General features: G+C 46.2%; 1 long non-coding RNA gene across 2 annotated transcripts in view; it reads left to right on the top strand.

Annotated features, from left to right (window-relative positions):
- The window catches only part of LOC142584900 (uncharacterized), a 55,754-nt gene extending 43,268 nt beyond the window's left edge, over positions 1-12,486 (top strand). Inside the window, exons 9-11 of one of the 2 annotated variants that reach the window (XR_012828977.1) lie at positions 4,940-5,115; positions 10,342-10,389; positions 12,251-12,486. This is a non-coding gene — a long non-coding RNA (uncharacterized LOC142584900). The remainder of the gene's footprint in view (positions 1-4,939; positions 5,116-10,341; positions 10,390-12,250) is intronic. The other variant, XR_012828978.1, reaches the window with a different exon arrangement.
- The last annotated feature ends 1,203 nt before the right edge of the window (positions 12,487-13,689 follow it).

The following is a 13,689-nucleotide window of genomic DNA, read 5'->3' as shown; positions in this document are numbered from 1 at the left end:
ATTAGCAACAGGGTATTTTCCTCTCTTCAATTAACATCTAACACCGGCCTGGGTCGTCACGTATGGCCCACTCCGCATGTGCCACAACGTATGCGGCTCTTCAAGATAAACATCTTTCACGTCCACTTGGTTCACTGTTTGTGTACACTGGGTATTGCTGCAATTCGATGACAAAAAAAACATTAACATACTCCGGTAGTCGTATCCAGTTACACATAGCAAGTCGGAAGTCAGCGTATAAGATGTTCACTGAAGAGTGGCATGTAAAGAGTGACATATACCCAATGAACCAAGTTGGCGTGAAACATGTTTATTGAAGGGGCGGCACATAACGTTGGGGCACATACCTAGTGGCACGTGCGCAATAACCCAGGTTCACATCGAGAAGTGGCAGAGATGGAGGCACAGCCCTTAAGAAGAGCGTGATGTAGCCTAAGATTCGCATTATAACGTCTAGTTGAAGGCACGAGAACAATATAATAATGCACATATAGGAATATAGGTTTTCGTGCGCTGTTATTTATAGACAAGATGAATTCCCAACTGTTTGCGAGGTAGGTATCTGTGACCTTGACATTGCCATTTATGGAAGTAGTCGTCGTAGCTTTTACAATGCTTGACTATCCTGCGAGATATCCTTAAATAAAAATAATTCCGCCGGCAAGGCGAAGCATCGATTGCGATAGCAAATTAGTGGGCAGGTATATGGAGAACGGAAAGAAGCTTTGTTTGTAGTATAAACTTGTAAACATAGGCATACTAACTAAAGTAACAAGCATGGCGTCACGCTCGCACAAGAAAACATGAACATATGTCATTGGATGACCGCGTAAACTCACTGTCGAAGTGAAGTAGTGAACTCGTGCGGCAGCAGCAGCGAGTGAATTGACCTTCGTGCTACGTCGCGCATCAATGCGAACTAAGCCGTAAAAACAGTACGCCGCGACCTCTGTCCCCCTCGCAGAGGGATTTCAATATAGCGGACCGGGCGGGCGCACGCGGCCGCCTGGGCCGCCCGGAATCGACAGCGCCCCCCCCACCCTACTGTCCCCCCGGAGGCTTTAGCCCAAGGGAAGATGGCGCGCTTCCTGCCGCTTTCCTCTCTTGCCTGCGCGAGATTGAGCCGCGATCGGCGACTCACCCTCGCACGCTTTTTACTCGCACATACACCATACTGCGTTCACGGATGATTTTAACGCACTTCTGCTTTATACGGAACCTCACGGCGACGCCGACGGTGCCAGCAGAAATGCGCCTGGAGTGTCCACATAAACTTCGTCGCAATTATAGATGGTGGTTAGTTCCCTGCACTTTTCGGAACGGAGGACATGGTGCGACGCACCCCCTTAGCGTAACCAGAGTGGTGATCCGTGCTAGGTCGATGCCTCATAAATCGCAGACCAGAGGTGTGAGGTTGGAGCTGACGGGAAACACTGCATGTACAACCCATGCGCGCTCACAGGGTGCATTGGGCGTTCTATGGTGTCACGTGCTGTTGTATGGTGACCGGCGGCATTCGGCGAGTATTGAACTCCGTCCTATCGCACGTCGTAGCCGTTAGACCTGAGTGCCATGGAGTTTCCTACAATTACTCTTGGCGTGGCGAACGTTCAGCCACCATGTGAATGATGGGTATAATATATGGATTTGACTTATCTTCGTGCTTGGGGCTTAAGACGTTCTTGTGGTTCCGTTTATTACGCTTTATCGGATCCTAAATTGGCCTAAATTTCAAAGCGATGTATACTTTTTTTAACGCAGGAGGTCCTAATACTCTGCAAGAATGCGTAATCCCTGCTACTTGCAGTGGTTCCGCTTGTCCATGCGTCCGTGGCGTAATGGTTTCGACATCGGGCTTCTGTGCTAGAATAGAGATGCTGTTTTCGAATCCTGCTGTCGCCCAACTTTGACAATGTCGACCTAATTATTTGTAACGCAGTACGTTCTTCAAGAAAGGATCGCCTTACAACCAGGCACTAGCGCCACAGTTCCCTCTAGTAATTGCATGAAACTCCATGCAGAATGCATCGCGCGCTAGCTTGACTGGTAGGCAGCTTGCTGGCCTAAAGTTCGTCTCGAGCTTGAGTCTTCGCGAAACGAGAAAGCGCTTGCTTTCCGCGAAACAGTTGTGCGTGCGTTGCGTGGCAACAGCCGATCGGCACGCTGCTGCGGGCAACGCTTAACGCTGCGTGCTATAGAGGGGCCATACTTTCGGCGATCTTGGCGCCGCCGGCGTGACGTCTCCGAGTTGTAGGCTGGGTTGAACGTGTCTGAGTAGTACGTGTCTGAGTTCGCTGGCTTTGCCTGTCGTCTTCCTGGAAAGCTGGGAACTCCGGACTGTATCCGCCCTCCCAAAGCGATCATCTGGAAGCCACAACTACTTCTAAATGCCGTTCGAGCTACTTTGCCAATTTGTTGATTTATTCATATAATTGGCCCGACTACCGTTCTTGCTTTCTATCGGCCGTACAAGCGTTACACACACCTATCTCAGTTCACCTACTTATTCGGGCTCTTTGCATAAGTTACTCTTGCAAACGCCCAACACTTGATATGTGCTGCGAAGCATGTGGGAGCTTCCTTGGGCTCCTGTAAAAAAGAAGTAGCCGATCATTACCTAACTGCGCCAAGAATTTCGACGCATCTTCTAAGACGTGACTGAAAAAGGCTTGCCGATCGTGCTCGTGTTTATATATACACAGGTCACGTGATGGTCTTCAGAGATTCCCTCGTCATTTTCTGATCATCACAAGCTTCAGCGCAAGCACCAATACCTACTATTGTCTGACAATCTTGTTCTTTTAAATTTAAATCCACCTGTTCTTTTAAAGCCGCCTGTTAATAGGCTGCGCTTTTGCGATGCACTGTAGGACATCGACGTTTCTCGTTGGACTCAACGCGTAGGCGGCTGTAGCGCCGGATTTAGGGACGGAGAGGCTCACATTTCAAGAAACGCAAATTTTGAGGTTTACAAAGATATTTGTTGTCTGAATAGAGAATTTAGCAGGAAGATGAGGCATGAAATGATAAGTTTTGGAACGAGGAGTACCGCTGGAGCCGACGTTGGCCAGCGGACTTTGCTTCACTTCTCCCGTCTTGCCCACACGAAGACGAACTTCTTCGTCAAAAGGTTTGCGCCAGCATCATTCCGTGTTTGATCAATGTTAACCGCTTTGTTTCTCACGACGCTAACAGTTGGCATGACTGCAGAATGACGACAGTGCCGACTTATGCCTCCATGGCAACATTTAGTACTGACCCTTCAGTGTACTCCGGATCGAATTGGTTCAGAAACGAGCTGAGAAAAATTTCTTTATGCGAACAGGCAAGCATAGAGAAAAGGGAACACGTTAATATGTAGTTATCATCATCATCATCATCATCATCATCATGGTTACGCCCACTGCAGGGCAAAGGCATCTCCCATACTTCTCCAACTACGCCGTTCATGTACTAATTGTGGCCATGTCGTCCCTGCAAACTATTAATCTCATCCGCCCACCTCACTTTCTGCCGCCCCCTGCTAAGCTTCCCTCCCTTTGGAATCCAGTCCGCAACCCTTAATGACCATCGGGTATCTTTCCCCCTCATTACATGTACTACCCATGCCCATTTCTTTTTCTTAGACTTCAACTAAGATGTCATTAACTCGCGCTTGTTCCCTCACCCAATCTGCTCTTTTCTTATCCCTTAACGTTACACACATCATTCTTCTTTCAATAGCTCGTTGCGTCATCCTCAATTTAAGTAGAACCCTTTTCGTAAGCCTCCACGTTTCTGCCCCGTACGTGAGTACTGGTAACATACAGATGTTATACACTTTTCTCTTGAGGGATTATGGCAACCTGCTGTTCATGATGTGAATGCCTGCCAAACGCACCCCCGCCCATTCTTATTCTGATTATTTCATTCTCATGATCCGGATCCGCGGTCACTACTTGCCCTAAGTAGATGTATTCCTTTACCACTTCCAGTGCCTCGCTGCCTATCGTAAACTGCTGTTCTCTTCCGAGACTGTTAAACATTACTTTACTTTTCTGCAGATTAATTTTTAGACCCGCCCTTCTGCTTTGCCTCTCCAGGTCAGTGAGCATGCATTGCAATTGGTCCCCTAAGTTACTATGCAAGGCAATATCATCAGCGAATCGCAAGTTACTAAGGTAATCTCCATTAACTCTTATCCCCAAGTTTTCCCAATCCAGGTCTCCGAATACCTCCTGTAAACACGCTGTGAATAGCATTGGAGAGATCGTATCTCCCTGCCTGACGCCTTCCTTTATGGGGATTTTGTTGCTTTCATTATGGAGGACTACGCTGGCTGTGGAGCCGCTATAGATATCTTCCAGTATTTTCACATACGGCTCGTCTACACCCTGATTCCGTAATGCCTCCATTACTGCTGAGGTTTCGACAGAATCAAACGCTTTCTCGTAATCAATGAAAGCTATATATAAGGGTTGGTTATATTCCGCACATTTCTCTATCACCTGATTGGTAGTGTGAATATGGTCTATTGTTGAGTAGCCTTTACGGAATCGTGCCTGGTCCTTTGGTTGACAGAAGTCTAAGGTGTTCCTGATTCAATTTGCGATTACCTTAGTAAATACTTTGTAGGCAACGGACAGTAAGCTGATCGGTCTATAATTTTTCAAGTCTTTGGCGTCCCTTTTATCGCCAAAGACTTGAAAAATTATAGACCGATCAGATAATATGTAGTACGAATCCATAAAGGTGTAATCCCGATGTTTCGGCAGCACTGATATCAATTTTTGCAAACACTTTAGCTTAAGTATAATACACGATGCACTGGCGGACCGATAATTTCTATGCATCTAACGGCATGACTGTTTACTGCTTTATCTACTGTATATTCGATCAAAAAGAAGCACATTATCAGTCATGATGTTTCTGAATGTTTTTCGCTTTTCACGCTTTGCAGGAAAGCCAGTCGACGCGAATCAGCCCGGCCTTGGCAAGATGGAGGCGGACAGCCGCAATCCTTCCAGGAACAGCCTTCCAGGAACAGCTTGCCTGTTTTATTGCGATGGCAATTATATGGACACTCCAAGCGACTTTTCGCCGTCGGCATCACAATGAAGTTCGTTATATATTTAGGTATGTATATCCTATATGCCATGCAGTGGTATATGACACAGTTGCTCATACCAGCTCTTAAATTTTTGACAAAATTGTTCCTCAGAATATGGCAGCCCGCAAATGTCATAAAACAAAACATCGACAGCGCATGCCGTTGATCTAAAATTTTCTCGGATTTAATCATTGCGCAAGAACAACAGAACTCAAACATGAAAATGATTTAATTCTGTTGCCGCTGCTCTTCACTGCATCCGGTGTCAGATCAGGAAGACGTTGACCTTTGAAGTATACACAAATAGGAAAGAGTAGCGGTAAAGTCGCTAAGACGTAATCTAGCGGTATAAAAAATTGTACTATGGCAAGGTTCCAAGGGAGGTTATCCCGCTCAACAGCTCCTTTTTACTTAGTCTACGCTTACTTAATATCATACTACCAATAGAGATACGAGTCTTACGCTTCGTGTGATATGTTGCTATCGCATTCGTTGCTTCAGGCGTATGGTGAAACTGTATACATTTTGGAATGTGACGGTGCTATGTGGGGCTTCGCGTAACGTGGCTGGGTGATAACGTTGTACAGCCCGTTAAAGCGTCGGTGTAGGGGCCCTGGTTATTTCGAACATTTCTTACGCAGGCAGCTTAGATTCTCCTTCATGCCAAATAGTGTAGAACCTTTCCGAGGGTGAAAAGTCACTCAATATTAGTTGGAATTGAGGTTGACTGTTACCGCTTAGCGTCTCCTTAAATTCAATGCGCATTGAGTTCGGTCTGCATGGGTTCATCATCGAAGCCCAGGACTGGCTGTATGACAGTGCTAACAGCGTATTCGGCGTATAAATGACTCAAGTAAAAACAAAACAAAAAAAGGAGGCTTTTAGGAACTTCCAAATTTAAAGCCCATTTTCGAGCAGCTTTAGTAGTTTTAAATAACTTGAATTAAGGGACACACTTCAAGGCGGAGGGGAGAGGAGCCTGGCTTGCATACGACGAGACACCGGTCTCTATGGGCCCCATCTCTGGCATGATGTGAAGTTGATGTCATATTTCGTTCTTTCAGGACACTGTTAAAATCATGCGTATAATGCCCGAACAGCAGTTTGTTGCAGCGAAATAAGGAATTTAGTTAAAATAGCATAATTAAAACACGTAGAATGAGCATCTATCTGCATCAGCCTGCCCTCCGCCACAACCGATTTGGAAGTTTCTACCGTTCTTTGTTCTGAAAGGACAGTTGGCAGGAATTCTGGCTCGAAAATTAAGGGTGTAACCCTTTGGAGCGCTGGTATTTTATGATTTAATGCCGAGGCCGGGATTCAGTCAGGCACTTGGGCTTCACATCATCAATAATCTTTGTACCGTTTAAGAAAATATAAAATGGTTTGCTCAGAACACTGGGGAAATCATGCGGCGAGCTTCGTACAATGCCTCAAAAATTGGAAAGGACGAGCATTCAGTTGTGGATTGCAATGGGGTTATTATCCTCTCATCATTTTTGGAATACCCATCCCAACTAAGATGTCCCCATTCCCACGAAATATGAGCTCGGTTCCACTTCTGAGACTGGGAAACGTTGTGTGTGACTGCTATATAACGATTTTAGGAAGCGTAGAGATTTGTAATTGCTGGTATCACGTAGGATAGGAAAAGCGCAAGAACGCGCACGAAAAAAGGTAGTATTCGACAGATGCGTCAATTTCAAATGGTTTTGTCTTAAGCAGGACGCGACTATAAGCTTGCTTAGTAATTATACTGGAATTGACTGCGCAGCTAATTCTAAAGATGGCGCTTTCAACCCACAAGGGACTAACTGCAGGAGTGTGCGTTTCGTGTGCACATTGGCGAGGGTGTTTTGTCGCTGGTCGGAGAGAGCACCGGGAAGGTGAATAGCAAGAGTTAGTCCCCGTGTCTTCCGTTGTTTTTTCCCTCGCTGTCGAGTCAAGCGACGGAAGCGGTATTGTCTCAATAGCTCTAAAAAAAGATTTTAGTAACTTGAAGTTTGTGCCCCGTCTGTGGAACTATATGCAGGACAGGATTTTACCTCTTCGTGAGAAATTTCTTTCGTAATTTAAAGGTAGAACACAACGGAGCCACGCAGTCAATGTAACAACTGGAACAGACTAACGATGTCCTTTGAACGTGCAAGTCATTGTTGCAGAAGTTATCGGTGAAGGGCAATTAAGTTGCTGATGTTCCAGGGATATTAAACCTAAGTACGGCGACGTGTAGCGCAGACGCGGCATGCAAAACAAATGTCGTCTCTCTCGTCTTGCGTGCTCCGTTTGCGCCGCACGTGTACATCACGTAAAGGGTGTGAGGTTTAATCCTTCTAAGAAGGAACCGGGCCGTGTTCATTCTTTTTTTAGCAGTCGCTCATAGTTGCAAGTACTTGCAGCGCCATACTATTCCCGCATTATTACGCGGTGATGCGTTTATAGCATGTTCCGGCGACTACGTTGACATACTTTACATGCTCCCAGTATTCTGTCTTTTATGTCTAGCTTTCATGATGTGTTTATAGCATATGTCTAGCGAACGACATGACACGAGGTTGAATCCCACTCCTTGAGGACTTTTTAGAGCGCAGCTCTTAAGCCCCAACCAGACGTACGCGTTGTAACGCGCTCCCACGTGCCGGGCTCACACGACGCCGCATCGCGCCCGACGAAGGAAGGTGGCGCGCACCACAACGATGCACGAGTAACCGCGCGTGTCTTCGCGGCGGCGCTGTGTGGCTAGGTTGTCATGTCCAAGGCAGTCTAGCCTTCGCTTAACGCTTACGTTAAAGAATGTGCTGGAGATGACAATAAAACACATAAAATTTGTTTTTTTTATATTTTAAAAGGATCTTGCAGGACTCCTAGTGGTTCAGTGAGCTCATCTGCGACGAGTATTGGGAACCCGGTGAAAAATGCAGCAGCATCGGCTAAGCATCACTCGCACGTTACATGGCCTACGCGTGCCGCACGCTGCGTCAGGTCTCGAAATTCGGCTTATTTCATTATTATAGCAGCCGTTATAGCTTAAAACTTCAGCGGCTGCCATCATCAACTGCCAAAACGCGAACGGAACGGCGATCGCAGCGCACGCAGCTTGCTCTCGCTTGCCTGCACGTCGTGCGAAGTTTCGTCCCGGAAGTCACATTGGTTCGCCGTAGTCACGTGGGCAGAAGCTTACGGCGCGGGCGCAAAAATCTTAGCAGTGCAAGCTCTCCACGCCGCCACGCGTCGACACGCAGCCGTACGCGCCCAGACGCTGTGCGGCGCGTGCGGCTGCGTTCCAACGCGTACGTCTGGTTGTGGCTTTTGGCGCCCGTTTCTGCATTGAAGGTTGGCGTGCCTCGGTGGCATTTTATCTCGTAACCGAGCGAACGAGCACAGCGAACATGAAAGCGAACCCGGACGCAGCTTGAAATGAAGTGGAGGCGGAGGACACAGTGGAGGAAAAACGGCGTGCGCATGCGCTGAGTTGCCGGTGACCACGGCATCCCCCGCCACATGGGCGATCTCACCTGTGCTTCCGATGGGGGGGGGGAAGGGGGGAGGGGGCAGGGTGGAGTGAAGTGGGAAGGGCTACGGTCGTCCGCGGCGTCAGCCGCCGAGGTCAGTCCACGGCATAGTTTCCTAGAATATACTAGAGGGAACTCTGGCGCTGCAGTCGTTGTCGTACCATGCAAATGATGGGAAGCACATGGATATGTCTGATCTTAGTGTTTGTGGATTGAAACGTTCTTGTGGATTTGTTTATTACGTTTTGTATGCCTTCACTGTCGTAAATTTCAGAGTTATCTATACTTGTCAAAGAGCAGAAGACGCTGCCAACTCGCCATATCGCTACTAATTGCAACGGTTCAGCTTATCGAGCTGGCCAAATTGAAACGCGCCAAGCGGCTAAACGCAATTGGCATGCCCGCGCTAAACTCGTGAGTCGTTCGTTATATGTCGCTTGTCGATGCATGCGTCCGTCGCGTAATGGTTTCAATATGGGGCTTCTGTGCTAGGGGCCATGTGTTAGGATGCTGCCGTCGGGCAATTTTAATAGCTTTTATTTAATTCATGATGGATATTGCGCTTAGTGTTACACTGACAATTTTAAGTGAAGTACAGGACGTAGACGTAGTGGAAGTACGTAGACGTACTGTCCTTGGCTTAAAATCGTCAGTGTAACTCTAAGCGCAATATCATCATGAACGTTCACCAACTAGCCCCCTTCATTGCTTTACTAAACGTTCTATTGCATAGGAATATTTAAAATACGTCGAATATATTGCTTGTTGTACGGGAGCAAAGATCGTTCTGATCGTTTATTTCGATCTAAGAATGTGTGTCGGATTTTGCGCTGCATTTCCCGATAAATTCATTCTGATAGCGAAATTGAGCTTGTAAAGCATGCTTAGCCATTGGCGGTTGAGCTATGCTAAAAAGCCAACCTCTCCGTAGCAAGGGGCACAGGTTTTTGAATAGCGACGGTGCAATCTTTTGGAGGTTCCACCCCCAATCCTGAGCTGATTGCTTGATAGCAAATGTGATTAGTGAAGACTGGTACAAGATCATATGCCGCCGAGCTTACGGGAAGTTGATGCGGTAAAATGAGACACAGGATGGCTAGAAAAACAAATTGCAGATATTTCCAGAGCCAACATGAGCGAGACAGACGATGCTTGTATAACGGCTGACTAGTTAAATTTCTTTTACCAATGACAATGTAATTACAGTGCTCTAACATGGTAAAACAAACTTATTTACTGTTACAAAATGCTTGCATGCAAAAAATTATTATTCGGCGCACGCAGACATACGTAGACATACCAAGAGCAAGTATCAGGCTTCCATGACTGCTCATGTACTATGCAGAAAAGTCGTGAACTAAAACGAGAGACACAATAATTCAAACGAATGCCGAGTCAAAGGCACAACATTTTAAAGTATATATGGGATGAAAATATTGCGAACGCGAAGAAACGACCACTGTGGGATGACGCTAACAGTTAGAAACAAAAAAGTTCGCTTTACGCGAACTAAATGTGCAGTCCACTACTGCGCTGTCATGAAATTAACACACTCCGTCCTGTGAAAGTTATAAAAATCTTAGAGCAACTTTGCATACGTGTATTAAGAGTACAGTACAGTACTTGACTCGCAGACAAAACAACACTGCAACATTACCTTGATACTTTCTGCGCTTTATTTTGCTCCTTCATTGCCTATGTACCATTTCCGGGATTCAGTAAGCTGTTTTTGCCGTACAGGTCCATCATCTAAGACAACAGCCTTGACCACAGTCAGCACCACGAAAGGTCAGTAGGATGTTTTTTCCTAGCGTTAGCTACAAAAGCACCACTCATTGCAGTAATTTTAATTGGTTTTGAGGCTATTGTTTGCTTTCCACTCTAAATGCCACGGATACTTCACCGCGTTGCACCAGTGCTGTGCATTGTGGCATATTACGCACATGCGCTCAAAGTTGCACTCATCTTCAAGGTTATGAGGCTAGAGTTCGTAGTCCTCTCTCCGTGTGTGCTTCATGCTTGTGCTTATTTATTGAACCAACATATGACCTCAAAGGCTGTATTCTGCTAGTGCCCCTGTACGTACGGCAATGAAGGAAAATAATAAATTTAGTTATTTACACTGCCACTCCACGTTGGGACAACCCCTAAGTAGAGCCACAGACGGACAATAGGGGCCTCCCAAAATCAAGCCGCTGGGAACAAAAGTATTTCTCTTCGTATGTCTCTCCTAACAACAGTAAGCTGGCCTTCGGCAAGAAATGTTTCTTCTGGGTAGCTTTTCCAGAGATTACTAACTGCACCTCTCTTCCAACGTGTAACATTTATAGGCCAGCGCCATGCTTTCCGAGGAGTTGGGTCAACATGTCATATGAAAGACGCCTCGCGAGGTCGGAGGAACAGTACCGATTTTATGCAATGCGGCACATTAACCGCATGCATTTTCATAGGTCTGGCCATTTGAAATGGTCTAAACGTTTTGACGCCGTTAATGCTTATAACTGCGTCAAAACATTTAGAGGATTTGAAATGACCAGACCTATGAAAATAACTGAATTTATCTGTGTCGCCTGAACTTCCTAAAACTCTGCTTTTGGTTGATTGATTGGTTGAAGGGATCTTGACGTTCACCGCGGTGTGGTATGGACTCAGCAGAAACGCTAATGCGTGTGCGTACGAGGCGCGTGCCAGCAGTGGAGGCCAAAACGCTTCCTTGGTTCCGGCATGGCCGGTTGACCGGACTGTGATAGTGCCTGATCTTGTCGCCGTGACTCTTGAATCCAAACGCATTTCTGGAGTGCTTCTAATCCTCCACGCGGAAGCCGTGCATGCATCGTGGATGGCAGAACGTCGAGACACCGTCAAACGTTACGGCGCAATTGCATCTCGAGTGTACATAATTTGCCGTGTAAGCCTCGAATTTATTGTTACTATCGCCGCGAAAGCGGTAGCGTCGAAATTCGCATAATACAAATTCCCATGCGTGCGATTATGGCGAGGTGCGCCTGCCAGGGCTGCAACGAAGACACGAAGACGACGACGACGACCGCGCAAAGGCACGTGCCTGGTATTGCAACGGCACGGGGAAAAGACGTGGAAGAGGCGCACGAGCCTCGTGGCTCGAGCATGGAACGTTGAGGCGGCGCGCTATTGTGGGACGAGCCTGCCGCTCGAGGAAGGCAGCAGCGGCGGAAGCAGCAGTCTGTCGAACGATAGGTCGTAGTTTTTTCCTGCTGTTCTACGTCTAAAGCTGACTTCAAAGCAGCCGTTCTGCTCTTGCCCCACGCTCCTGCAGTTCTTTCGTGAGTATCACGTATTGCTATAGACGTCGCAGATGTTGCTATAGTCTGTTTGTATTGAACCGCTTCAAGCACACGCTGCGGTTAATAAGCCTAAACCATGAAAGGCATGTACAGCGTGGTATTCATGGCGTAGTAACTTTAGAATGACTCTCGCAAATGATGTAGCTGAATTACGAAGTGAATCGGGAGTACCTGCACTTTCATGGGAAAAATCCTACCTCGCTTGTTTTGTCTTTCCCGTCACTACATTTCATGAACGACTTTCTTGTAATAGCAGATCATCATTTGTTAGTTTTTTGATTACTTAAAACTAATTATAGGTTACTTTCTTTGCACTCTTTGACCAGAAAGCATTCCAGGATGATCGGATGGGCAGGACGGGAGCCGACAGCGACAGTGCGAGGGGCATCGGAATGGCGCGGACGACTGTTCATTGGCTCATAGCGAAGGACGCAGGTAAGTTTGACACGGCTGTTTTTGAAGATGCCGGCGCGATATGGCCAGCAGTGCTTGGCATCACCTGACGGGATAGCGTCGTATGTACGTGGATTCACTGTTAAAGCCTGGCTGTCTCTACACTCGCAATTTTTTTTTTGCACTACAGGTGTTGATGGGCAAGGCGTGTCAAAGTATTCCCCCAAAAATGTATCGCGTGTTCCTCTCACTAAGGCAGCTTCGATTTTGTGTCAAGTAGGTTTGCGTAGGGCACTTTCGGACAGAAACATCTGAAGCGATTTGGATGCGAATCAAGCTTGTTTGACATGCAACTAGCATCATTTGGGCCCCACACTTTAGGTTCTCCCCTTGGAAGGTGCAAATAAAGGTAGCCAATAGTCGGTTCTTTCTCTCTCTTTCGACGACGAGTTCACATTTTTAAATCCGTGCACTGGAGTCTGTGCTTTCTTTTTTTTGAAGCCACAATTGACCGAGGGGCATAACAATTGCAGGAATTACGCGTTTTAATAAATCAGATTCAACGACTTTTTCGCCCATCATTTCAAGCAGTGCTTTGCGAGATGATAGCGTAGGCCAGTAATCGTTCAATTCATGTCCTATTAGTAGGAATCCAACAACCGGTTCGACATCTTCAAGCAGTTTAACTAAATTTGTTGCTTGAAGCGCATGAACATTTAGCTTGCAGCCTTCCACCAACTGCGTACATTTATAGACAGATGGCATAAGCGGACACAACTTGAATGAGAACTCGAAACACGTATCCAACTAATTAACAAACATTCACAAATCATATTTAGAATGAATTACATTATGGCGCATACTATAATTTAGAAATTGTAGCCGTTGAGCTTGCAGGACGTGTCCACTTCAATTGAATTTGCAGGGTGACATTAGTTTCGATATGCTATTTCCAAAGTGTGGGACGAAGTGCATAGGCATCCGAGTTACTTTTGTATTTCAATGGAAAAATATAGTATTTTGTTAAGTGTAAGTGCAATAACACTGTATTTTTAGGGCGATTTTCATGGCTCATACATAGAAACTGGCGTCGTTCTGGAAATGAATTTTAATTGAGTACGCTTTGCAAACTAACCGGTTACAACACGTAAATTGCAATACAATAAAGTAATTAATTGAGAAGCCCAATTAGTGATTTTTGGTAATTGCTTTAAAAGATGTTTTGATTTCTCGTGCTAGTAATGTACGCCTCTCTGAATAATCTAGGTGGAGGACTAGAATTGTTATCTGCAACTGGCTATCTTTAACAATTCCGTAAAATTTAAAGATGGTCACCCTGAATACATGTGTAACATACGTGAATTAAGTGCGC

The sequence above is a fragment of the Dermacentor variabilis genome, chromosome 6, assembly GCF_050947875.1.
Source record: "Dermacentor variabilis isolate Ectoservices chromosome 6, ASM5094787v1, whole genome shotgun sequence".
NCBI classification, from domain to species: Eukaryota; Metazoa; Arthropoda; class Arachnida; order Ixodida; family Ixodidae; genus Dermacentor; species Dermacentor variabilis.
This window is presented reverse-complemented; position numbering and strand designations above follow the sequence as displayed.